At 40.7% G+C, this 26843-nt stretch overlaps 1 non-coding gene across 1 annotated transcript; it reads right to left on the bottom strand.

Moving 5' to 3' along the window:
* Positions 1-5744: 5744 nt before the first annotated feature.
* Positions 5745-5908, bottom strand: LOC142460624 (U1 spliceosomal RNA). The gene has a single exon (XR_012786797.1). It is a non-coding gene; the product is annotated as a U1 spliceosomal RNA (small nuclear RNA).
* Positions 5909-26843: the final 20935 nt, after the last annotated feature.

Below are 26843 nucleotides of genomic sequence, written 5' to 3' on the forward strand. Positions count from 1 at the left end.
GTGCCAGTAGGTTATGTTGGATATCTTTAATAATGACGGTGTTTCAAGATTGCTAAATAAATTAATATATTAGTGGAATTTAAGCTCAGATCTTCCTCCTCAAGGCTACTTCTCTTGCAACCTTCCATGCTTGTAGTTGGAGGCTCTATTCTTGCAGTTGTTAATGACCTGAAACCTTAAATAAGGGGTCCTCAAACTATGGCCTATGGGCCACATGCGGCCCAACAAGGACATTTATCCAGCCCACTGGGTGCTTTTGCCCCCTTTTGATTTTTTACTTCAAAATCAGGTATGTGCAGTGTGCATAGGATTTTTTCATAGTTTTTTTTTAAACTATAGTCTGGCCCTCCAACGATCTGAGGGACAGTGAACTGGCCCCCTGCTTAAAACGTTTGAGGACCCCCTCCCTTAAATCATCACTGCAGTTGTGGTGGTGGTTGGCTGCCATTGGGTTGGCTCTGACTCATAGTGTCGCTGTGTGCAGCAGAACAAAATACTGCCTGATCCTGGCCCATCCTCACAGTTGTTACACTTGAGCCCTTTGTTGAATCCACCATTTCAATCCATATCCTTGATGGTTTGTCTTCTTTTGTGCTGATCTTTTATTTTATCAAGCCTGATGTCCTTTTCCAGGTCTCTACTGAACTGACCTTTAATGACAAAAATGTCCAGAGTATGTAAAATGAAGTCTTACCATGCTGAATTCTAAGGAGCATTCAGGCTATACTTCTTACAAAACACTTTGTTTGCTCTGACAGTCCATGCTACTTTCAATATTCTTCATCTGCCGCATAATTCAAATGCACCAATTATTCTTCGGTGTTCCTTATTCATTGCCCAACTTTCACATCCATATTAGGCGATCTAAAATACCATGGCTTGGAAAAAGTGCACCTTAGCCTTAAAGTGATGTCAACACATTTGTCCAATAATTCATTGGAATTCTTGAGAGTTATTTCCAGGAGCCTTGATTGTAGCACCAGCAAAACAAAATACTTGATAACTTCGATATTTTCTCCCTTTGTCATGGCGTTATCCATCGGTCCACTTGTGAGGAGTTTGCTTTTTTCTTGACATTGAGCTCACCCATACTGGAAACTGTAGTCCTTGATCTTCATCAGCCAGTACTTTAAGTCCCCCTTCTTTCGGCACACCAGGTTGTATCATCTGCATAAGTCAGGCTATTAGTAAGCTTTTCTCCAATCCTGACACCATTTTCTTCTTCATAAAGTCTGGTTTCTTCAAATTATCTTGCTCAGCATCCAGATTGAATAATTGTCAGCAGATAAAATCCCGGTATACACCTTTACTGATTTTAAACCTTGCAGCATTCTTTGCTCTCTTTTCATGACTGTCTCTTGTTCCATTACAGATTCCACATGAGTTCAATGACGTGTTCTCGAATCCCCATTCTTAGCCATGTTATCCATAGTTTGTTATAATCCACAAAGTCAAATGCCTTCGCAGAGTCAATAGAACACAAGTGAACAACTTTCTGTTATTCTCTGTTTTCAGCCTCAATCCATCTGACATCAGCCGCATCTTCTTTTGAATTCAGCTTGAATTTCTGGACGCTCCCGGTCGATGTACTGCTACAAGTGTTGTTGATTACTTCAGACAAATTTCACTTGATGTTAATGATATGATTCAATAATTTCCACATTCTATTATATAATCTTTAGTTGAAATGGGCACAAAAATAGATCTCTTCTAGTCTGTTGGCCAGTTAGAATTCTTCCAGATTTCTTGGCATAAAATCCTTCCAGGACTTCATCAACTGGTTGAAGAGTTTCACTTGGTATTCTGTCAATTTATGGAGCTTTGTTTTTGGATTTCTTTCTTTCCATATCATTCTACATTCACCTACAGACTCCTCCAATATTTAAAGTTGGGGCTTGAATTCTTTCTTTAGTTCTTTCAGTTTGATGTACATTGAGCTATTCTATGATCAAGAGTTCGTTTTTATAGTCTCATCTGACATCCACATTGATTTTTTCTTTCTTTCCTGTATTTTTAATGACCTTTCGTATGATATCTTGATGCCATCTCACATCTTGTTAGGTGTTTTTTTCATTAGTATTTAGTGTCTCAAATCTGTACTTGAAATGTTCTCCAAATTAAGGTAGGATGCACTCATGGTTATTTTTTGGCTCTCATGGACTTATTTGATTTTTCTTGAACTTGAACTTACATATGATCAATTGATGGTTGGTTCCAATCTGCCTCTGGCCCAGTTTTGAGTGATAATATTGACTTCCTCCATCATATCTTTCCACAGATGTACTCAATTTTATTCCTCTCTATTTTGTCTGTCAAGTCCATGTGTATGGTAGCAATTTATGTTGTTGGAAAAATGTATTGAAATGAAAAAGTCATTGATCTGGCAATTTCCTGTCATGAGATCTCCAGATTCATTTCTATTACCAAGCCCATATTTCTCAATGACTGTTCCTTCTTCTTTGGTGTCCAAATTTGGAAATCAAATGGTTAATAAATATCAATGCATCACAATTACATCTTATCAACTTTAGGCCGGAGACACTAGAAATATTCAATATCTTTATCACTAGTTTTTTTTCTAGTTCTTCATCACTGGTTGTAGTGTTTAGTGCATAACTTTGAGTGATAGCTATGTTAACTTTTCTACCTTGGAGCTATATAGATATTATCTTATCGCAGAGAGCACTGCGCTTCAAGATAGATCCTGAAGTGTCCCACTTGACGATGAATGCACCTCTTGGATGTGGCATGGTAAGCCATATGATTAACTGATTAAAAATGGCCAAGACTAGTCCATTTCAGTTCACTAATGTATGTGATATTGGTCTCTATCGTTTGCATGTCATTTGATTTTGCCATCAAATGTTTATGGATACATACTTCATATATTTTACATTCTCATTAGTGATAGAGATTTGAAAAAATTTTCTCTTCTCATTTTGAGTTATGCCATATTGGTAAGTGAAGGTCCTGAAATCTTTATTCCACCTGCATTATTATTGTCCACTCTACTTTGAGGAGTTAGCGCATGATCAATGTATCTTAAGGTCCTTCCAAACTAAAGGGCTCATCTTCCAGCATTATATATGATAATATTTTTCTGCTAGTCATAACATTTCAATGGCTCATTCCTCAGAAGTGGATAGTCTATTCCATTTTTGGCATGATATCTGACAATGCTTCACTATATGTTAGATCAGAGAAAGAAATCCAGAGACACTCATATATGTGTAAGAGACAGCTTTATATCAAGAAGTAATTATATATCGGGAAAATATCCAGCCCAGTCCAGATCAAGCCCTTTAAGTCAGACACTAGTCCATAAGTCTGATACTAGTCCATAAATCCCTCTGTAGACTCACACAGCTACATGCAATGATGCCGACTGCAGGAAGATCACCAGCCGGTGGGTACAAAGTCTTGTGGATCCAATGGCAGTGGACACATCTCCAGAGCTTGTGCAGGTCTCCTGTGGTTCCTCAATAGGAAGGTGAAGGTGGGGCCAGCCTCCAGTGAGCCGTTTATCTTGGTCGTGACTCCACAATGAGGGCATCAAGGTGTGACTTGATTGACAGGTTAAACTTCACCCCTACACTTTATTTATCAAGTTGACATGAAATTATGTAACAATCACACATTACTATTCAGAATGTTTTCAGCAGCTAAACTCTTAGAACTAGACAGCATATTCCTCCTGTGTAATCTGTTCTTAGTGTGGAAGTTCCACTGAAACCTGTTCACCTTGGGTCAGTTTGCTCATATTTGAAATACCGATGTCATAGCTTTCAGCATTGCAGCAGCACAGGAATCAACGCAGTATGAAAACTGACAGACGTGTGGTAGAAAATAATTGTGGTCTCCTCTTAAGAGCTATCCAGAATCTTGTCATTTCTCATCATCTCCAATACTACTCATATGTATAGTTGAGCCTCCTTATTCAAGGCAATTGTGCTCTGTAAGAGTCACTGTAGCAAAGTTCTATCAAACTGTTTTGTATAAAATTCTATAGTAATGTTTCATAGAGTCACAAACACTAAATTAGAAAATATTGCATCATCTCTCCTAGAGGAAATATAGGTTTAGGTTCCTGAGAGCCCTTGGTCGCAATATTTTCATCAACCAACCAAGAAAAACCCTTGTTTTATGGGTTTGTCTTTATAACGATTCTTTCCCTGATAAATCTTATTGATTCACTAGCAGTGAACATAGACCTGAATGAAAAGTATCTTACATATATTTTTCTCTCTGTAAGGCATAACAGTTTCCTCGTGTTTAGGAATACTACACTGCAATTCAGCATTGTGCTCGGGGAACATATTAAACAGCACAATCACTACCAAAAATCTTAAACCTATGAATAACATGGCACCAGAATGGACTGTGAAAAGGCCATGATTGCAGTGTGAATGCTGAAGAATGCACAGCGTTGCAAACAGTGGGATGTGCACGCTGGAGGACTTACCCTGTGCAGGCCCACCCATGACCACGAGGGTACTCAGCTGATTGGTTTTCGAGTTGCAAGTGAATTTTAGCGAGTAGACAAATTAGGAATACAGACTTTGAGAATGGTGAGAATTGATTTCTATTAAAGTAGGTTGTAAATGGTTTCCCTGCCCCTGATTTTGTCTCCATGCTTGTTAACTTAGCAGATAGAATGATCCTTTTCCTGCATAAGTCTGGTTGGGCTTCTCATTACTCATTACTCAAAGCCTTCCAATGACTTCCATCCCATTCAGAGTGAAATCCAGTACAATGGCTTCGAAGGCCCTCCTTCATCTGACCCCCACATTATTTTCCAGTCCCTTCCCTTCTGCCTCTCTCTTCTTGCTCTGCTGTGGGCACATTGAACATCCCAGGACCCAGTTTAGATATTCATAAGATCAGGGCAGAATGGCGTTGTGAGTTTCTGAATTTGTAACTCTTTACTGGGGTAGAAAACCCCATCTTTCTCCTGCTGAGCAGCTGGTGGTTTCCAAGTGCCAGCCTTGGGGATTTCAGGCACATGAGTAATTAATGTCGCCCAGGGCTTAGCAGCAACTCAGTGACATTGAGTTTTTTTAGTTTTTCTTGGTCTAGCTTTCCCGGGGCCGAGAAGATTTTCTCTGGGGCTCACGTGGTTTTCCTCCTCCCTTCTTTATGTTTGTAGTCCCTGCTTCAGGTTTCTCCCCAGCGCTCATTGCCCATCGATTACATTTTCTCTTTTACTGTTTTTCTCCCTCAACTACACCCTAAGCTCCATACCAGCTACTGTATTTCTATGATGTCTGACATAGGTAATGTGCTCCGCTGCAAATATTTGTAGATTGCTGAATGAATCACTGTCCCTAAAACACACAGGCCATAGACACAGAGAAGATATGGTTCTTAATATATAAAAGTGTAGGGGTTGAGTCTAACCTGTCAATCAAGTCACAGCGTGATGGTACTTCCTTGTGGGCATGGCCTGCTCATAAGGAGGGTCCTGGGAACCCCCACCCTACTCTCTGCCTTCACCTTCCTGCTGGTGGACCCTGGTTGTGGCCAGAGCCCTGAAGTAGCATCCACCGCCATTGGATCCACAAGACTTTGCACCCACTGGCCTGTGATCTTCCTGCATTCTGCATCATGGCTTATGACTGTGTGAGTCTGAAGAGGGACTCAGGGACTAGGTTCAGATTAATGGACTGGAATTGGAATGGATTGGGATGTTTTCCTGACATATGAAGCTTCTTGATATAAAGCTTTTTCTTTTCTTTTTTTTCTCATCAGGGAGAGCGTGAACGCAGTCCCTCACTACCACAAATTATGCAGTCGAGTTTCCCACATTTGGGGAAATCGCAGGGGTCAGTACACCCGGAGTGCAATGGGTGAGCCTCACCCTGGAAAAACCACCTTCGGGATCATAGTGTCTCCCCTGCCAGGTAAGTATGACATAAAGCTTTTCCTTACAAGTATATGAGTGTCACTGATTTTGATTCTCTAATCAACCCCCTGCTTAGCACTGACCACACAGATTAAATGAACCAGTTCAGTAGCAGGAGCTGCCCCTCTGCATTACCCTTGCACCCTTTTCCAGTGGGGTTCTGGTCCAGAACCTGCTAAGAAGAGGCGCTCAAGCAAGATTTGAGGGGCAGAAGAGAAACCACGGTCCACTTGCTGGAGACCGGCGATCCACGGACCCGTGGCAGATGTGAGGTTTGCTTACATTCCTGCACATTCTCCCATGACCTGCTTTAATTCCTTGGAAGCCACTGTTTCTTTAAAGCTAGTGGCTGTTTTCTCTGGCCTATAACCCTTCAGCTTTTCCATTGGTTCAGTAAACACTAAACACACTTTATAAAGTCCTTTTTTCTTCAATTCTTTTTTTCTGACTGAATTCTAATATACGGAACTTAGAATTGTGAATGCATGAACACTTATGCATAGAAAAGCCCACAAATCTATTCAAATATTCAACTGTAAGCACGAATCTCTGTCCCCAGGCCAAACTTCTCTTCAGATCTTTCATTTCTATTCATCTAATTGCCCTCCAGCAAAAAAATGTATCAATTACATTTATATCAGCAGTGTGAGAATGCCAGAAACTTCACTAATCGTCATATGCCACAATTCTTTTTTATCATTGCCAAATTAGTAGAAAATATTTAAAAATGTTATTGAATGTGTATATTTTATTCTGAAGGCTTATACTTTTAGAGAGTGTAAGTACCTTTTTTTATGGATTTTGCTCTTAAGTGTAATGCTTAGAAAGATTTTTTTCTCCAACATAATATATTTCTATATTTTCCCATTATTTTCTTTTATTTGAAATACTATTATTTTCATTCAAAATGAAGATAATTTACATCTTATTTCTGACTTTTCATTTCCTCTCCATAGAATCTTATATATATTCGTTGCTAATTCCACTCTATTTCAAGTATTACTGCATTACAGTTTATATTAATATCTTTTAAATAATTAGTATTAGGGGAACTTAGATTTTTTAATGTTCTAAAGAGTTTTTTAAAAATTCAAATATAGAGCAGGATTCAGAAATGTCTAAATGTGCTTGAGGCCGGACATAATAGTTTTCCGTTTTATAAGTCTTAGTTTTATTCTTCTTTTCCTTATTTGACTATTTAATGCCTATCTATCTGTGCTTCCTTTTAGGTCCCAGGTTTGGTACTTGTTTCCTTTGTATTGTTTTGTTCATTCCTACATTCACATTTACCTGTCCATCTGTTATGCCTTCTAAAGTTTGTTTGGATACTATCCCAACTTCTCGTTGTGCTTATGTAGGAAGTATAAATTTTATCAGTAATAAAGCATGTAATATTATTAATTATTTGGATGTAACTTTGGATCATCACTTATAATTTAATATGCATTCCCTGTTGTTGTATGATAAATAGTCTTATAATCACAGCTTTCGTTTCATTTTTCGCTGCGGCATTATTTTGGAGGATGTTTTTAAATTCCTCACTAGTTGTTGTATTTCTTCCACTTGGGAGCAGTTTCTGATTTTATTACCCTCTGATCAGATGACATTTCCTCTAAAATCTCTACACTTTGGAATTTGGGGGTGTTTGTCTTGTGACATAGCATCCAGTAACACGTTATTACTGCAAACCCTTTTCATTTCTTGGCATTTGTCTTTTAACTTTATTGCATCTTTCAGAACCAGAGAACATTTAGTTCCTATGTGTTTCTATAGTTACATCTGTCCTGCTTTGGGGGTTTTCTTTCCTGGTTTGGGATTTTTATGTCTTTACTTGCACATAAAAGTTTTCAAAACTCTGAAAATATCATATCATCATACTTAATTTCTGCCAAGCTAGACTATATTTTCTCAAATGGAAACTATCTATTTGTACAACCAGATTTCTCCCAGTTTCCCTTCTCTTTCTCTCTCTGGATGCAGGCCTATTCTCACCTCCATCTGTAGAAACGCTTATCAGTCCTTGAGATCCGCTTTACAATGTCCTTTGTCACTATTTTCCTGTCTGCCTCCACCATGAGACCTGATGCACCGTGCCCTTTTGTGATCATCTGTTGAACATTATTTGTACATCTCCTGTGGCATATTTCATTCTGCCTTGAATTAAGAGGGATTCAATAGCCGCCTTTCCCTTACTTGAGATTCCTATTTCCTTTTAATTGCTTAAATTGTTGTTTAAGTGGAAGTTGATAGAAGCAGTCAGTGTCCTCTTCTACCGTGTGCACCGAGAGTGCCCAGGCCGTTGGCTGCATTCCCCACCACGTGTCAGGACTCTTCCATTTCTGCCCGACTCCTGCTCTACCTCCAGCGGACCGTTCTACCCACCCTGGCCTGCTCAGCTTTGCTTTTGAGTAAATGCAGTTGTTAACTTAAAAATGAATGGTTTTAAGAAGCACATTCTTTTCAAGGATGATTGTTTATTTTTTGAGATGATTATAGATGAGATGGTGTATTGGTTGTGCATGGGCCAGTAGTTCGAAAACACCAGCAGCTGGGCGAGAGAAAGCTGAGGCTTTCTACTCTGGTAAACATTTACAGCCGCAGAAACTCACGAGGGCAGTTCTACCCTGTCCTATCGGGTTGCTATGAGTCAGCTCCATGGCACTGAGTTTGGGGAGTTTTCTTACTTGGCTGAGAGGTGGTCTCCGCAGAGGCGCGGGTCAGAAGGATGTCTGAGGTCCATATTCTCTGGGGGTTCCTCTCCTGTCTCTTCAACTAGTAGTCATTTTTGTAAATTTGGTTTCTGGTTCCATATTTTTCTCCTGCTCTGTCTGGGACCCTCTGCTGTGACCTCAACCTGAGCAGTCGGTAGTGGTAGCTGGTCACCATCTAGTTTCCCTGGCATCAGTGCTGCGTCGACAATGGTTCATGTGACCTCTTAGTCCCTTGGACCAGTTGCTCCCTTGAGTCCCATTTTCCTCACTCTCCTATGCCATAGATGAGAAGAAACTAATAGTTGCATCTTAAATGTCCAATTACATGCTTCTCAGCCCCCAACTGCTCCTCCCCAAAGCAGGGGGGCAGTCTTTACTCCTTGTTGTACCAATTGATTCAGATGTGCCCCAAGGCGATGATACATTTCTAAAAATATTTCTTTTGCCCTCTACAAAACCTTGCAAATGGTCGGCTTTCACAAATACTTTTCTTTTTAATTAGGGGCTCATACAACTCTTATCACAATCCATACATACATCAGTTGTGTAAAGCACATTTGTACATTCATTGCCCTCATCGTTCTCAAAACATTTGCTCTCCACCCAAGCCCCTGGCATCAGCTCCTAATTTTTACCCCTCCCTCTCCACTACTCCCTCCCTCATGAACCTTTGATAATTTATAAATTATTATTTTGTCATATCTTACACTGTCCAAGCTCTCCCTTCACCGACTTTTCTGTTGTCCATCCCCCAGGGAGAAGGTTATATGTAGATCCTTGTAATTGGTTCCCCCTTTCTACCCCACCCTCCCGGTATTGCCACACTCACCACTGGTCCTGAAGGGATCATCCGTCCTAGATTCCTTGTGTTTCCAGTTCTTATCTGTACCAGTGTACAGCCTCTGGTCTAGCCAGATTTGTAAAGTAGAATTAGGATTAGGATAGTGGGGGAGGAGGAAGCATTTAAGAACTAGAGGAAAGTTGTATGTTTCATTGTTGCTACATCACACCCTGACTGGCTCGTCCCCTCCCCCACAAATGCTTCTTATTGCTGAAAGATTTTAATGTGGGAAAGAGACCTTCCCTTGTTTAAAACTGACACATTTTTGTTCTATTTTGGTCAGAGTTGCTTGGAAAGAAGAGATGGTTAACTCACTCACTCCAAGCAGTCCCCCTGATTAACATGACACCAGATGAACTTTGGAGACCCAGGCCCTCTCACAAATGCCTGACAGGCTTTTAACTCAAGAGTCCAGGAAATATGGTCATTACTATTGTTGCTGCTTTACGTGCCTGAACTTGAAGAGTAGATTTCTCAAGTTTTGTTTGCAAGACAGCAGAACAAAAACACACTGTTTATCTGTGAAGTATCACTAGGGAACCAGCCGTTTGAGGTGTCATGTTGATCTAAAGTACCTTCCTTTATCCACAGCCTCTCTGTTTCCTTCAGCAGTTAATCTGCGGAGAAGAATTCCTGGGCTTGATTCTCAAAATCCTTTCAAGAAACTTCTCTATAGGCTCTCTTTTGAAGAATCTCTGGGTACCCTCCCGGGCTGAGATCTTTGGGTGGTGCTAGCCTGCGATCTAAACGTGCTGGTTTCTATCTTGCCTTTGGTAAATTGTTGGGATGTTGTGCCTTTACTCACAGCATTGAGTAAAAGCGTTGTCTTATTCAGACCCTTTTTGTGGGTTTATTTCATAATTCACAAGAGCAACAATGAACCTGTCTGTACAGTGCTTACGGGGAGCCCTGGCACCACCCCTACCTGTGCTCTCGTTTGTGCACCGTGAGCGCTGTGCGTTGCTCTGCGCTCTCACCTGTAAGCGCTCGAGTCTCCATTTTACAGGCCCGAGCACTCTCTAACGAGACACTGCTCTTCATTGACATTGGATGTGAGCTTCCTGTTTCAGGGTATTTCTGTAGCTTTGAGAGCAGTGATGAGTTCTCTCTGTTCCAGGTAAACAAAGAAAATCTCTCAGTCACACACATGGCCAAAGAAGGAGGAGGATCCGGCACACTTGAAGTTCACAAGTGATTTGTCAGTGGCATTAAATTGTCTGCCTTTAAAATCCATTTCAGGAGGACGAGGCAATCTTCTTGTTCTGGATCCCGTCTTCTCGGGGGAAGTGGACATGTCATGAGGTCCTCCTAAAGAAGAGGAGATATGTGAAGCATATTGGACCATGCCCAGCTCACAGTTAGGACTTAGGAGCTTTAGGGGTACTTCAGTGTCACGGAGATGGTCCATACTCCGGACAACCCATGGACAATGGACACACTGCTCCATCCTGCCCCATCTTTATCTTTCTTCTTTATGTTGTAGCCATTGTGTCAGTTCATCTGTAGAGATTTTCCTTCCTTCCTTCCTTCCTTCTTCCTTCCTTCCTTCCTTCCTTCCTTCCTTTCTTCTTTGCTGCCCCTCTACTTGACCAACCGTGAGTTCCTTCTCCAGGAACTGGTCTTCCCTGACGACATGTCTAAAGTACATGGGAGGGACTCTTACCATCTCTGTTCCGAAGGAGCATTCTGGTTGTACTTCTCCAAAAATACATTTGCTTGTTCTTTTGCCAGCACTTTCAATGCCGCCACCACCACCCCCAAACCCAGATCCTAATTCAAAGGCACTGTTTCTTTTTCAATCTTTCTTATTCAGTGTCCAGATTTCACAAGCATCTGAAGCAATTGCAAATATCGTGACTTAGGTCAGCTACACTTTAGTCCTCAAAGGAGTATCCTTGCTTTTCAACACTTTAAAGAGGTCCTGGGTGACCTGATGCAACATGTCTTTTTCTCCCTTGACTGCTGATTGCATGAGTATCGGTTATGAATCCAAACTAGACAAAATCCACGTCACCAATCTGTTCTCTGTTTGTGATGACGTTACTTACTGGTCTAGTGTGAGGATTTTTGTTTTCTTAACAACGAGTTGTGATTTATATTGAAGGCTGTAATCCTTGATCTTCATCCGCAAGTGGTTCAAGTCCTTCTAACTTTCAACAAGCATGGTTGTGTCACCTGCAGAGCTCAAGTTTTAATAACACTTCCTCCAGTCCTAACGCTGTATTCTTATTTATATTATCCAACTTCTCTGATGATTTTCACAGCACACAGATTGAATAAGTATAGTGATAGGATACAACCTTGTCACACACGTTGCCTGATTTTAAGCGATGCCGTATTCCTTTGTTTGGCTTGCACACCGGCCTCTTCATCCATGTGCAGGTAAAAGAAAATTTCCCTTTACTGTTGACATTGTGCCCCTGTTTGCTATTACTAATGATGCTATTAATGATAAATTAATTTTATATTAGGGCCATTTCTAGTTTAAAAAGTATTCTTATAGCCACAGCCTCTTTAATCTTTAGCCAATGGCACTTTAAATTCAGATGCTATTTGACATTGGGGAAAAAAATTCCAGCCAGTGAGTGGAATAATTTGAACAGAAGTAATCATTTAATAAACCAGGAACAAAAGGAATTCTGGAACGATAAGACCTAGGTTCATATTCTAGCCAATCAGAATATTGGCTGAGTGATTTGAGGCAAGTTCTTCTGACTTTCACTTCCTAAATCTCCAAACTAAAATAACTATAAACTGAAATCCAATAATGTGCGGAGCATGGTACTCTGCACTATACATACATCATGTCCTTTAAACGCGATCTTATAATATGCGCACGTCCCATTAGGATATGGAATTCCGTTGCAAAGGGTCAATAGGATAGCACGTTTGAAAGTTTGGAAGGACAATAGTGTAATTTTTAAGTGGACCTTGCACCATGAATTTGTTTGTTAAAGGAGGTAAAGAGGACTTGTGCTTTTAAATTGCTTTTGTTTGTTTCCTTTAGAAGGCTCTAAATAAAAAGGCAGCTTTTTCAAATACAAAATAACTATAGGGAGATAATATGTTGTATTATTTATCATCAGACATAAATTTTGCTCTAAGCAATTTATGCACAATATCAACCAATATTCCAGCAGCGCAGAAGAGCCAGCAGTCAGTGGCCTCGTTTTCTCAGTTCCCGTAGAGAAGCAATCCCTGTTCTGAGAGTTTTGTGATTTGTTCTCTCTGTGGACTTACAGACTCTCGTCCCAAAGTCCCCCCCACAAAACAAACAAACAAACAAACAAAAAACCCTCACCATCATCCAGTCTATTATTCTGACTCATTCTCACCCAATAGTCTTGTCCAACTTCTACTTTAAAAAAGTAGAATGTCAAAAAAAGAAAAAGTAGAATGTCTTGAAAAGAATGATGGCAACAAATGTACAAATGTGCTCGACACCATGCATGCATGGATGGAGTGTGATAAGGAGTGTATGAGCCCCAATAAAATGTTTTCTTTAAGTAGAATCATACTGTACATATTTTTTACTTCTACCATGATAAAACTGTATCATTCCATTGGAGATCACATCTTTGAAATGCTGTCTCTAGGTAGTCAGCTCTCTATCTGATGCATCTTCTCTTGCTCATGGGCCAGCAACCTGCAAACAACAATCCACACATTCCCTTCTGGCTGGCTTCCGGTTACAGTCTCCAAACGGAGGCCCTGCGGAAGACTGGGGAGCTGACTGGAGTCAGAGCTCCTGGCAGTGTTATGGCAGTGGCAGGCTATAGCCGGTGATTACAGGTGTCTGGGGCCTCATGCAGTACTGAGGGGCTGAAGCTTGGGCGGGGCAGTAGCTTCAACAACCTCAGCAAGGATAGCTCCAATGGGCTGTATTACAACAGCAGCAGGGGCAATGTCTGCTCAGCCAGGCTGGTGGCACCTCCAGCCGCTCGGTGGCATTTGAAGGTGCTTGAGCTCCTGCCCCCAACTAGTTGCCACTGGGGGTGGTGATTGCCCTTACCCCTTTTGTTCTTCACATCCTTCCCAAACTAGCAGCTTCCCAAACTTTGGGAGACTTCCTTCCTTGAGTATCTTCAGCCCTCCCGGCAAAACTTCTTTCATTGAAAGATGTAGAGTGATGTATGTTTTCCTTAATGGACCCTGGTTGATATAGAAATTATTTAACACACACACACACACACACACACACACACATTAGAACCGGTACTTGACTGCATCAGTACTTGACATAATCGGATTTCAATGCCAAAAGTCAAGAAAAGTTTGCATTGGAACCGGAACAAAACATCGGAATCCTACTGGACAAACGTGATTTTTGTCAACAAAAGCAGTTCATGTTTCCGTCACTCAGAGTTCGTTGGCGATAATTGTATGAGCCCCCAATAAAATGATTTAAAAAAAAGAGTTTGTTGGCATTGTTAGTACTCATTGTTTAAACCTTCTGTGGCTGTGTTCCAAGTGTTTTGCTATAATTTTCTTAGTTTTTGTGGCTTTTTGTACTGTTTTTAGATGGAAAAAGAAAACATGGATCCTGAGAAAGAGTTCTTTGAAAAGAATCATCAATGTACCGAACTGGTTAACCATGCTATTGATATTGATGATAATTTAGTAAACCCTTTTAGAAAGCAGTTAAGGAATCGCCAATAGCAGACCACACTAGACAGATTTTTTTTAAAAGAGAAAACCAGTCAGGTCCTAGTGAAAAAAGGCAGAGAAGGGAAAAACTCCTGAAAAGCAGCTACCAGTTGATTTTATGAAAGGGATTCCCCTTCCAAACAATGACTCTGTCTCCATCCCTCCTCTCCGCATCCATGTCCACAGATCCAGACCTTCATCCATCTCAAGGTATGGGCCATACTAAAAGCATTTTTAATGTTGTGTTTCTTATTTAAATTGTATGATTTAAATCTTAACTTATTTACTTTGAAATTTCTGTGTAATGTTTTGTATAAAAAGGCAAAGTCAAGTTCAAAACTTGGTGGTTGAGAATGGATTCATCTGTTTTCAGTTATTATGGGAAAAGTTGGTTCTGAACTTGACTGCATCACATCTCAACACTCCTCTAAAGGATTAGCGTCGAGATCTGGTGTTCTACTATACATATATTTATACACACACACACACACACACACACACCCCTCCCCCTACACACATACCCCTATCCACAAAGGAACCCTGGTATGTTGGTTAAATCACTATGTGACTAATCAAAAGATTGGCGGTTCAAACCATCCAGCTTCCCCATGGGAGAGGGCAGTCTGCGTCTGTAAAGATTAAAACAAAACAAAAACTCCAAACAATAACAACAATAAAAAAAACAAATTCACTGCCATCAACTCGGTTCTGACTCACAGTAACCCTATGGGACAGAGAAGAACTTTCTCCTCTGGATTTCTGAGGTTTTAAATCTTCATTGGATGGGAAAGCTTCATCTTTCTCCTGAAGAGTAGCTAGTGAATTTGAAATACTGACCTTGCTGCCCAGACTATCAGCAGTAAAGATTACAAACCCATCGGAGTAGCTCTACTCTGTCTGTCGGACCACTGTGAGTCAGAATGGGGTTGATAGTAATGAAGTATTTTGTTGTTGTTGTAATATCTATAAGTATCTGTGCTGCTGTAATTCCTATTGACTCCAGTGTATGAGTGCACGATTGTTATTTGATAATTATAATAAATGTAATTCTACAGACATACGAGTACATTTAGACTCATTCAAGTCTCTTGTTAAAGGACCCCTGGTGACACAGTGGGTTAAGCATCAGGATGCCAGCTAAAAGGTGAGTGGTTTGAATCCACCACCGCAGCACCAGAGAAAGATGGGACAGCCTGCTTCTGTGCAGATGGACAACCTCAGAGACCTAGGGAGTCCTTATAGTCTAACGTGTAGGGTCACTGGGCCCCAGAATGGACTTGATGGCAGTAGATTTGGTCCCTTCTAATAAAATAATGCTAACTCTTGTCATCTATAAATAAATCGCTGGAAGGGGACTGCTGCCTCAGAGACTCGGTGAATATTCAGTGTAGGTACTTGATCATCAAATTACATTACAAAAAGGGTCTACTGATTTATGTTCCCTCCAATAGTTTTAAAAAAAAGAGGGAGAGTGGGTTTTAATCTGTAGCCTGAGCTCACAGCACACGTTCTCACAATTTTTGCTTCTGACAATTTGATAGATTAAATAGCATTGTATTAATGTTTATATGTATGTTTCTTTAATTAAGGTAAATAGGAATCTCTTTTCACATGTCTCAAAGAAATTTGTATTTCCTTTTCTTTTAAGCTACCTAATCATTCCTTTTTCTAGTCTGTAGTTATTTGGTTTTGACTTAAAATAGTTTCTTAAATACAAGGGTATTAGTCCTTGCTACATTGTATACATGGCATACTTTCCCCCAGTTCAGCAGTTTCTCTTTGCAGAAAATTTTAATACTTATGTAGTCCATCTTTTCTTTACCCAATGTAAATTTTCATTTATAATTCTGAGACTTGAGCTTGCTTTAGAAAGGCCTTTCTGCTCTGAGACTCCGAAGTATGCTTTTCTCTGTTTCTCACTAGGATTTACGGCATCATTAAAAAGAGAATTTCAGCTCTTTGATCTTACTGCGATTGGAGCAGTGGGCTGCCTTCACATCTTTTTCCAAGCAGGTAGCGACTTGTTTCAACCTAACTTACTGAGTAATCCATACGTCTCTTCATTGATCTGAAATACTACCTTCCTCATGTGCTACATAAGAGAATGTATTTGAATACATGGCTTTCGACTGTGTTTTTCATGCTTTTCCCAGTGTGTCCTACATGGGTGGCTTGTGTGATGCTCTGACGGTAGGCGCTTTGGGCGTCAATACTGAAGTACCGGCAGGGTCCTCGATGGTGGACAAGTTTTCGTGGAGCACACAGACCAAAGCAGGCTAGGAACAATGGCCTGCTGACCTACTTGTGAAAGTGAAAACCTTTGGCAGTTGAAACCCACCCAGCTGCTGCCACAGAAGAAAGGTCTGGCTGAAGACCTGCTTCCTTCAAGAGGATGGCCGAGAAAACACTGCGGGGCAGTTCTGCTCTGTGGCTCTTGGCGTTGCCACGAATTGATGCCAAGTCAGCACAATGGGTTTGGTGCTTTGCTTTTTCGGTACTGTCATCAACTCGATGGCTGGAAGTTTGCTTTGGTTTGGGGTACGTCGAATAACAAGCTTGCTTTCATGTAAGTCACCAGGCTAATTCTGGCTACCCCTTTAACCACGATTGTGTTCAAAGTGGGTTCATCATTGACTTCATGGAAAAAAAATCAACTTCATGAGCTGATACCAAGGGCTCAGGTAGAAATAAAATGTTTTGAGAATGATGATGGCAACAAATGCACAAATGCGCTTGACACAATGGATGGATGGCTGGATTGTGGCAAGAGTTGTATGAGCCCCCAATGAAATGATTATAAATAAATAAATAAGAATATGAAAACCTTATAAATCAACAGGACATCGTTGGGGACACTACCAGAAGATGAGTCCCCTAAGTTGGAAGGTCCTACCCAACAATTACCACCATGAGCTCAGGCACTTCAACAGAACACAGTGCTCTTGTTTACCATCAGCTTCAGAACTATTGATATGCCTGAGCCCATAGTGGTGATTATGTAGTAAAAATTGCTTGGGCACTCCATTGATCAGTTTCCATAGACTAGAAGAGCCTTTTGAATATTCTAAAATGACTTTTAACAGAAGTTTTCTGGTCAAGTCACTAGTGGTTGCTACATGATGAATCCACTATTGGTAAATTAAATATATTATCTAATGTTGACTGCATATTTAGAAATCAGTAAGCACCAGACAGTGAGCTCAATGTATTCTAAGCTTTTTCTCAGGCACTCCCTATGACACTGTGAGTTCTGCTTTATTATCATCTTCTTTCCATAGACTAGAAGGGAAAAGCTTAGACTATTCAAAACTCTTTCCAATCCCATGCCTAGCAAGTGACGTAATTGGAGCTTCAGCCTATAACGTAATCTTCACCTCTATTTAAAGAGTTGAAACAAGGCTGACGGGAAGTTAGTGCCCATGTTACACATGGAAAAGAATAGAATGGTGAAAATAGTGTTAGCACCTCCTGAGCCCTGACGAGGTCATGTTTTGAAAGGAGGTTACTTTAAGTTTTACTGGTACATATAAGAAAACCACCTCAGTCATAGGAAGAATGAACACGAAAGGGTGAAACAAACTATCAAAATGCAGAGCTGGGAGGCATGATAGAGATTGTCCAATTACACTGGTTGTACAGGCGAAGTCAGTGAAGCCAAGGCAAAGACATATTTGTCCAGGACAGGCAAGCAAGTCATGGCAATGTTGAAACTAAAGTCGGTTTGCCCTGCTGTTCATTTGAGCATTTCCTCTGCAGAATTCCACGGCTTCTCTCTAGCTTTCACCAGGTGTGTCCGTGAATCCCAAGCCCAAGGAAAACATAACAGCCAGAAGAATTGACTTTATGTATGTACAGTGTGTTGTTCCATGACTTAGTACAATATGAAGTTTCACTTGTCTGACATGGCAGCAGTAAGTTCACCATTCAAGAACCAGCCCTCACAGTAAGATGTGTTCAAGAACTTCCTCTTACAACATACATTCCCTTGGAAAGGTACTACCATTTCTACAAGTTTGGAAACCAAAAAACAAACAAACAACAATAGATGGAACCTACTGAGTCGATTTTGACTCGGGATGATCGTATGTAGAGTTTCATCTCTCTCCTAGTTGGCAGCTAAATGCATAAACCACTCTGCCACTGGTTCCTCACCAACCTTCCTGATAGTACTATTAGAGGAGTGATTGGTAAGCCAGTGGTTCGAACCCATGGGTCCCTCCATGAAACCATTGTCGGGTTGCTGTGTTAGGCTGGATTTTCTAGGGGAGCAAAGCCAGCAACACTTAACTATGTATAGCTGGAGAAAGCTGTGCCCCAAACTCTGTATCACCCTCTCAGTTGCAGAAGTGGACAATTCCAAATGCAGGCAGACGCCAAGTTCATGATTCAGATGGTTCTCAACTTGTGGGTCACGACCCCTTTTGGAGTCAAATGACCCTTTCACAGGGGTCACCTAAGACCATTGGAAAACACATGTAGATATGCCCATATATGAGTACCCACCATGAAGACTGTTAGCCATGCTACATCATGCTTCAATACAAAATTTCATTTATTTGTAGTGAGAAATAAATATTTCATAATATATAATTACATATTTTTGTGATTATTCACTAGGTGTTAATTATGTTCAATTTGTAACAATGAAAATAAAATCCTGCATATCAGATATTTACATTATGATTCATAACAGGAGCAAAATTACAGTTAAGAAGTAGCAACAAAAATAATTTGATGGTTGGGGGTCACCAAAATCTGAGGAATTGTATGAAAGGGTGGCGGTATTAGGAAGGTTGAGAACCACTGAACTACAGGCTTCTCCTGACTCACGTAATTGCAGGGGCTGATAAACTCAAGATAAGCATGAAGACCAGGGGCTAGTGGCTATAGAGGCAAGTGAATTTCAGGTTGAGAGGTCAAAAGGCTGGTCTCTAATGACTTCTAGGGCCAGCAAGTCAGATGGCTAGCTATTGGCTCAAGTCCAAAGAACAGACTGAGGAGCCAGATGGAGAATCCAGACCCAGGAAGAAGAAAAGCATGCTTTCCCACAGCATTCATGTACCAGAAGGAGGTCACACCTGCAAGGACACATCTTTTTAATTGTGCCAGCATTTTGACTTGAGTAACAGTATTGCATTGAACCCATGTCTTATTATAATTATGTAAACTTACGGTGTGTCTACATTGTTTGTGTGGCTGTGATTACATTGTGTTAGGTTGGGTCAAGTGGAATAACTGGTTGTTAAGTGCCAACAGGATGTCAGTGAATTTGGTTTTAGATTAACTGCCAAGCTACTGAGACTCCTGGCCCAGTCAAGTTGACACAAACCTCAGCTCTTACAGTTGCTATGATTCAGAATCAACTTGATGATAGGGGGGTGGGATATAAGTTGGAGGGAGAGATAAAGAACCTTAGGCAGTAGGTAGCACTATTGGGTAGGCATTAAGAGGCATTAAGCCATTAAATGAAGCTCATTTAATGCTGGCTTTGAGGGAAGAAAAACAGAACCACTAGAAAGTGTCTTAACAGCCTAAAACAAAGGTTGATGGTGCTCCCTATCTGGTGTTGCTCTTCTGACAGAGGAGATAAAGGTCTGGTTCTATATGATAACCTTTTGTCTGGGTAGCTAAGACAACACTGGGACTCCTGATCCAAGTATTAGGAAGAAAAGTCATAAGGTTTCAGAGAGAGGGTTCCAGAAGTTCAGCATTTTGCCGTAAGAACACATTTTATTGTTTGTTCCAGGTATCTCTGAGCTCCTTGATAAAACAGAGAGAGTCGGATTATTTTTGGTTGGATATTCCCTGCGAAGGATCTTTTGATGTCTCTTTTTGCTTGCTATTCAGTGTTGCAGAGTGTGAATATTTCATAAAACAGCCCCAGAGATTAATATTTGAGATGCTTACATAATATGACACTTTAGCAAAAAGTATTCTTCTCTATGTGGCACCATTGCTCCCAGATTGTTACTTGCAATATTCATGGAAAACAGAAGTAAATGAATGAATGGCACAGGACAGCAGCTGCTTTACCTCAGGAGCACTGAGACTTTTGTACTTTTCTTAAGCATAAGCCTTTGAAGCATGAAAGGGCGAAGAGCATAAGGCACCAAGGGGTGGCGTCAGTTAACTAAGGATAGATACTGGGTCTGCTAGGACCCACCCAAGTCTGCTGATACATACAGTGGCAAACGCTAAACAGAAAATTCTGAAACTTCCCTGAGCACCGAATTGCCTGGAGAGCTTGTCTAATTGCTGACTCCAAGTCGTCTCCCCAGCAGGGCCTAAGTTAGCAACTTTCTGAACGAACCTGCGTTTTTTTGACAATCACTTACAATGATCCTGTTGCTTGCACTTCAGCTAACTGTGAAAAACCAAATCAATTCAACCTGCTGCCATCAAGTTAATTCCGGTTCTTCGTGACCCTCTAGAGTGTTTCCGAGTGTTGAGATCATTATAGAAGGAGACAGCCTCATTCTTCTTCCAGGGAACAACTGGTGGGTTTCAACTGATGACCTTGCAGTTAGTAAGCAGCCCGATGCCTAATGCCTTTGGTGTACCTAATTCTTTCTCTCCAGCAAGAAATGCTATAAAACCACAAATCGAGTAATCTTAATGGAAGAATGGTATGGGTCCTCTCACCAGCCCTACTACCATATCTGAATTTTTCAGAACAACCCGATTGGACAGCTGCTATCTTGTACAAAGCCCCCACTTCAGTGAATCTAAGTCATGTTTCTTGTGCTGCACATCCACTGTCCTTACACTTTCAGAACTATGCATAATAAATCCAATCCTGTTTCATGGTTTCGAAAAGCATCCTCCATGTGCTTTGAACACTCCCCTTCTTTCTGCATCTTTAGGAGTAAAGCATTCAGAGTTTTCCCCTTGATAGCAAATTTTGAGACATGATAAATAGCTTTCGTGGGTCTTTTCTCTGGGCATTCCTGGCCTGCCCCTTCAGTTGGGGTGGAAGATAATTAAGTGCACTGATGCGTCCATAAATGTACTGTGCTAATTGAATTGTTCCCAGGCTACCTTAGTCCAATATAGGAAGTGCCCATCCCACGGTGTCATTTACACACTGCCGTTTCCCCATTTTTCCTCATTTCTGTTTTTGAGGTGTTGGCCTGAAACCAGTGATCTGTCAGGCTTGGATGTGACAGGCACTGTGCTCAGTGTTCTTGATTAGAGTGGTCAGGCAATTAGTACTGTCCACTCCTTTCCTCTCACCATCGCGTTGTCTCTGTAGCTGCTTCTCTTTCCCTTGCTGAAAGGCAGAGGGAGGGGTTCCGGGGATAGGGACCACCTTTATCCCCATTGACTTCCAGGAAGCATCTCTCTAATCTATTTGTATTCCCGACCGCTGGCTTCCCCAGCTTTTGAAAAATACTGCTTGGAGTAGTTACAAAGCCTCACCAAAAGATTTCTGTAAAGATGTGTAGGACATGATAAGCCTGGACAGAGGAATAGGTGAAAATAGATGGGAGACAGAAGAAGGGAGGTTACTCTAGATAAAGGCATGACAAGAGAAAACTCACGGCACTCGCCTCTGTGATGATGTGACGGGAAGTGAGTATATGTGAAGGGGAGGTAGGGCCAGTGAGAGGTAGACACTTCAAAGATTTCAATCTGAAAAACTGAATTTAATTAGGGGACCGCAGGAGGTACGATGGTGGAGATAGGGTACAATTGTCTAATCCCACACACAAATGATTAAATTACCCTATATACTCGTATATAAGTCGAGCCTTTTTTAATGCCGTTTTTGCAATAAAATTAGGCACCTGTTCGGGTCGGCTTATACTGGAGGCAATATGGACTTACGAGGCTGATGCCTCAGTTTACCTACCCCACTTCATCTAATGTTCTAAGGACGAGCTCCTCCTATTCTGCAAACAATTCAGGGAAGTGACCCTCCTAGAATTGGGTTTGGTGTAATTCGGCTACTTGTCCTGGAAGCATAGTCTGTCAAAATAAAGTGAGGGCTCAGCGTCTTTAGCAGAGTCCCTGTGACGGGACATTGACCATAGGGCGCACATGAGAGAAGCCTCACCTAAAATGGAGCATTCTATTCAGAAGGTAGGCACAAGGAGAAATAGGGCGTGAGATGTTGGCATCTATATGAACAGAGCCATATACATAGGTACCATGAACATTACTGCGTGGCCAACAAATGTGCCAAAACTAAACTCAGATGAGGCAGGTCTGACACAGTCTGCATGCTGGCTTAGCTTCCCAGAACTCGCATACAAGTGAGTACATATAGTTTTTAAATAAAATATGCACACACTACTTTCTACAGTGGATTTTCCCCTAGAAAGTATATTTTTATAGATAGATGCAATCTTTTAATAAATACTAAAATAATGAGGAATCTTTGATGATATTCTATGAGCCATCATGATTAATGTTACAGGTTTAAAAAAAATCACAAATGGCATTAAATCAAGAGGAATGTCCAGACCAAGGAAGGTGATAGACTTAGTGAATTCTGTACTCTTTTAATCACATGCATTGTTTTAGATTCCTTTAAAAAGGATAGGGGATCACACATTCATATGTAAGAGAAGTTTTAAAATGACTTTATACAGAGAATACCTAGTCCAAGAAGATTTGTGTGCGTGTGTGTATGTGAAGAATAATTACGTTCAAACATTTACATAGCTGTAACATGAAGGGAGAATTCATTTTTATGTATATTCTTTAGACTGGACCTAAGACTAAGGAGTGACAACTTTAAGAAGGGAACCTTTCCCTCAATGTAGAAATAATTTTACAAACATCAAAGCTTCCTAACAATGGGTCAAGCTAAAATAATGGTTGGATGATTATACCCGTAGGATCTGACAGAAAGGATTCTTATGTAAAATTTGATGGGAGGTAAAAGCAGGAACCTTTTCTGTCCCTTTCTGTTATAGTGCGAGTGCTCCATAATAGTCATAACACAACACAGGAACCCTGTAGGCACAGCGGTTAAAGTGCCCAGCTACTCCGGGTGAAAGGGTTGGCAGTCTGCATCCATAAAGATTTACAGCCTTGGGGCAGTTATTCTCTGTCGTGTAGTGTTGCTGAGTCAGAACTGACACGATGAGATTGGGTTTGTTTTTAAGTTATTCATAACATAGTAGTTGAAATATTTTAATAAAAGTAACAAACTTTCTGATTAACATGCACTTCTGTTTTTACCTCTGAATGTATATGTAAAATGATACTCGCTTGTTTTTTTCATGTGTGACTTGTAACCATAGGAGCCTGGTGGCATGGTGGGTTAGACATTGCATTGCTGACTGGAAGGCTGGAGTTCAAAACCACCAGCTGCACTGTGGGTGAAAGATGAGGCTAAGTGCTCCCTAAGGATACAGAGCCTCAGAAACCCATTAGGGTAGCTGTCAGTCAAAATCAACTCAGAGAGTCAAAATCAACTCAATGGCAGTGGGCTTTTTTGGTTTTGTAACCAGAGAGAGCAAAGTTCTAAAATATGCTAATCAAGTCATTAGATTAATTAATTAAGTGTTCAGTGCCTCAGCAATGCCATTAGGAAAATAATTACATTACAAGATCAAACCTGTTCTGACAGTGTTTACCTACTTATGTGAATGATCCTGCACCAAAATCTTTTCTGAGATCCAACTTAAAAAAAAAAGATTGAAAACTTAGAACTAGACTTATATCTTAAAAAGATATAGTAGATTGTTTTCATACAATCAATCATATAAGTTACAAGACAATTTTGGTTGGTGGAGCAGGAGCCAGATAAAATCACCTTCCTCCTTTCCCTAGTATCAGTTTGTATCAGTTAATTACTTGAGAACTTTAGGGGCTGTGTGAACCAGAACAACAGCATGGCTTTCATCGTCCAAATGGCTGCTTGGACGGACTATGAAGCAGGTGACTCTTGAACACATCAATTCTAGAGCCAGAATGCCTGAGCCCAAATCCTGTTTTTGTTTCTTCAAAGCTATATGAACTTGGGCAGGTAATTCACACTTTAGTATTTTCAGTTTTCTTATTTATACTTTTTAAAAAATGAATGAATCACTGTGCACTTGGCACACTTCTAAGTTCATTGAGTATTTAACTTATTTAACCCTTAGGACAACACAGTAAAGACTGTCATTCATGGCCTACCCTGTTTTTCCAGCTAGGCACAAAGAGATTAAGCACCTTGCCCAAAGTAATAGCATTAATCTGGTTCCAAAGAACGTGTTCTTTGATAGCAATCTCCAATCATATAAACCAGGTTCTCATTTTCAGCCAAGAATTGCAAAATAGTAGATTTATTATTGTTGCTGTTGGCAAAAACAAGCTTTGCATAAAGGATTTATTGAGAGTCTGGGCAAAGAGATGATGGACAAAAGCTAGATAAAAGATTTAATGATCTCCTTTGTGAGACTCTAGCCATAGCTTACCAAACTTATTTGGCCAGCTACCTCTTTTTAGGGGGGAAAATTTTTCTCACTTTCTGGCAATTAAAAACTTTTGTACTATAACCCATAACCCAGGATAAAGAGTAGGCATCTGCTTTTGCAGCTGACCCCCCAAATCTTTCCAGTTACCCCCAAGGGGTGATATCGCCCACTTTGGGAAACACTGCTCTAGACCCTAAAGGAGAGAGAAGGCATCTATCTGATTACCCCAGAAACCAAACTCACTGCCGTGGAGTCAAATCGGACCTGTAGCCACCCCATAGCATGAAGTAAAACAGCTTCTGTAGGTTTTCCGAGGTGACAACTCTTTATGGGATTAAGAACCCTCCTCCTTTCCCCAAGGAGTCAGTGGGAATTATGAGGTTTCACCGAGAGACTTGTAGTTAGTGAGCATGCACAAGGTACAGGGCGGGAACTGCATGGCAACGGAGGCCAATGGACTGACTTATAGTCGCACTTAAGGTACCACTTTAAGATTTCTTATTAGCATCAAAGGAGTCTTTGGGTGGTTTGCATCCATCCAGAGGTGCCTCAGAAGGAAGGCCTGGTGATCCATTTTAGAAAATGCAGCCATTAAACAGAGCTCTGGTGGCGCAGTGGTTAGGTGTTGCTCTGTGGCCTGAAAGGTTAGCAGTTTGAAACCACCAGCTGCTCCACGGGAGGAAGATGAGGTTTTCTGAAGAGTGACAGTGGAAAGTCACAGGGGCACTTCTACCCGGTCCTAAAAGGGTTATTCTGAGTCAGCGTCACCTTGATGACAGTGAGGGAGAGTCACTAACATACCTGCAAAGCGCACTGCTACTCACGGGTGACACAAGTCAGAACTGACCGGACAGCAACTTCTTTATTACACTCAGAAGATATACGAAACGAAACCAATTGCCATCATTTATGTCAGGGACATTTTAAGATACTATAACTTGATTATTAAAGTTGCATGCGGGTTCTACTTCAGTTAGGCTTCTGCAAGCTCTTTCAGAATCTAAGAAACAAGCAGCTAAAGGCAGAAACACAAAATTAAGAGATCATCTTCAATTCAGCCTGAAAAATTGACACACTGTACAAAGGGGACGAAAGCATTATACTTTGTGAACGAAGCCAGAACAGGAGGTACATACTGTCTGGTTTTAATGTGATATTCTGGGAGGAACAGACAGTGGGAAGCAACAAAAAGTAGAACAGCATTTGCCTGGGGGTAAGAGGACACATGACCTCAAAGGGACATGAAGAACTTTTTGAGTTGACAAACATTTTATATCTTGATTGTAGTGATGTTTCCATGGTTACATGCATTTAGGAAAAAAATTAAATTACTCACTAAAATCTATAAAGATGTAAATAAAAATAAAAGTAGCATTTGGAAAAATATCATCCTAAAATGCAGTCGTACACCAAATATCCTAATGAGTGATCTATGCCATTACCTTCCAAGGAGTTTAAGGTGAGAAAATCACCCTATTATACAACATAGACTGAGACGATGATAAGTGGAATAATAATCTAGAAATGTTCAGAAACAGCATTAGAGAGCATTGCTTCTGCAGAGAAGGATTAGACTTTAGACAGTATTTCCCCACCCCATCCTTCCTAAGGAATAGATTTGGCACTTTGAACACCAACGACAGAGGGCCGGTTCGTGGAACGACATCATGATGCTATACACGAAGAAAGCAAAAAGTCCTTAAGAACAGGCGAAGAAGAAAAGATGTCACAAGTGACTCTGGATCTTGTCTGAATGAGGAGTAGCTGAACTGAATGGAACAATCGATGGAAGATTTCCAAAGACAGTTCCAGAAGGTAAAGCTGTCAAATGAAATGTGAAAAGACCTGGGGTTAGAAACTTGAAAGGGGAAGAATGCAATCCAGAAATTCCTTCCCTGGTTTCCAGTGTTGAAGGATGGACACAGTAGTGAATGGCCCTGGAAGCAACACAGGGAGAGGAAAGGAAAACAACGAATCCCTGTACCAAAAACTGATTGGCCAGTGTTCAACTATGTCAGGAGCTAATCCATGTTCAAGAAGATATGGTATTGCAGAAAAAAATTCAGCTGTGCTGGATTCATTGGCCAAAAACTAGCCTCTGGGAATTGATATGGGATAAAAATTGAAATGCTCCAACAAACAGCTGTAACATGGGAAACACTAACTCAGCTCTGCCAAGAAACTTGGTAGACAGCTACTTAGCCTACTGACTGGAAGCGATCCATAGTTGTACCTAGTCCAAAAAAGGATATCCAACAGAATGTGGAGATTATTGAAAGCTATCATTAATGTAACATGCAAGTAAGATAAACATATTTACAGTAAAGTAT

This window comes from Tenrec ecaudatus, chromosome 10 (genome assembly GCF_050624435.1).
Source record: "Tenrec ecaudatus isolate mTenEca1 chromosome 10, mTenEca1.hap1, whole genome shotgun sequence".
In the NCBI taxonomy this organism is placed as follows: Eukaryota; Metazoa; Chordata; class Mammalia; order Afrosoricida; family Tenrecidae; genus Tenrec; species Tenrec ecaudatus.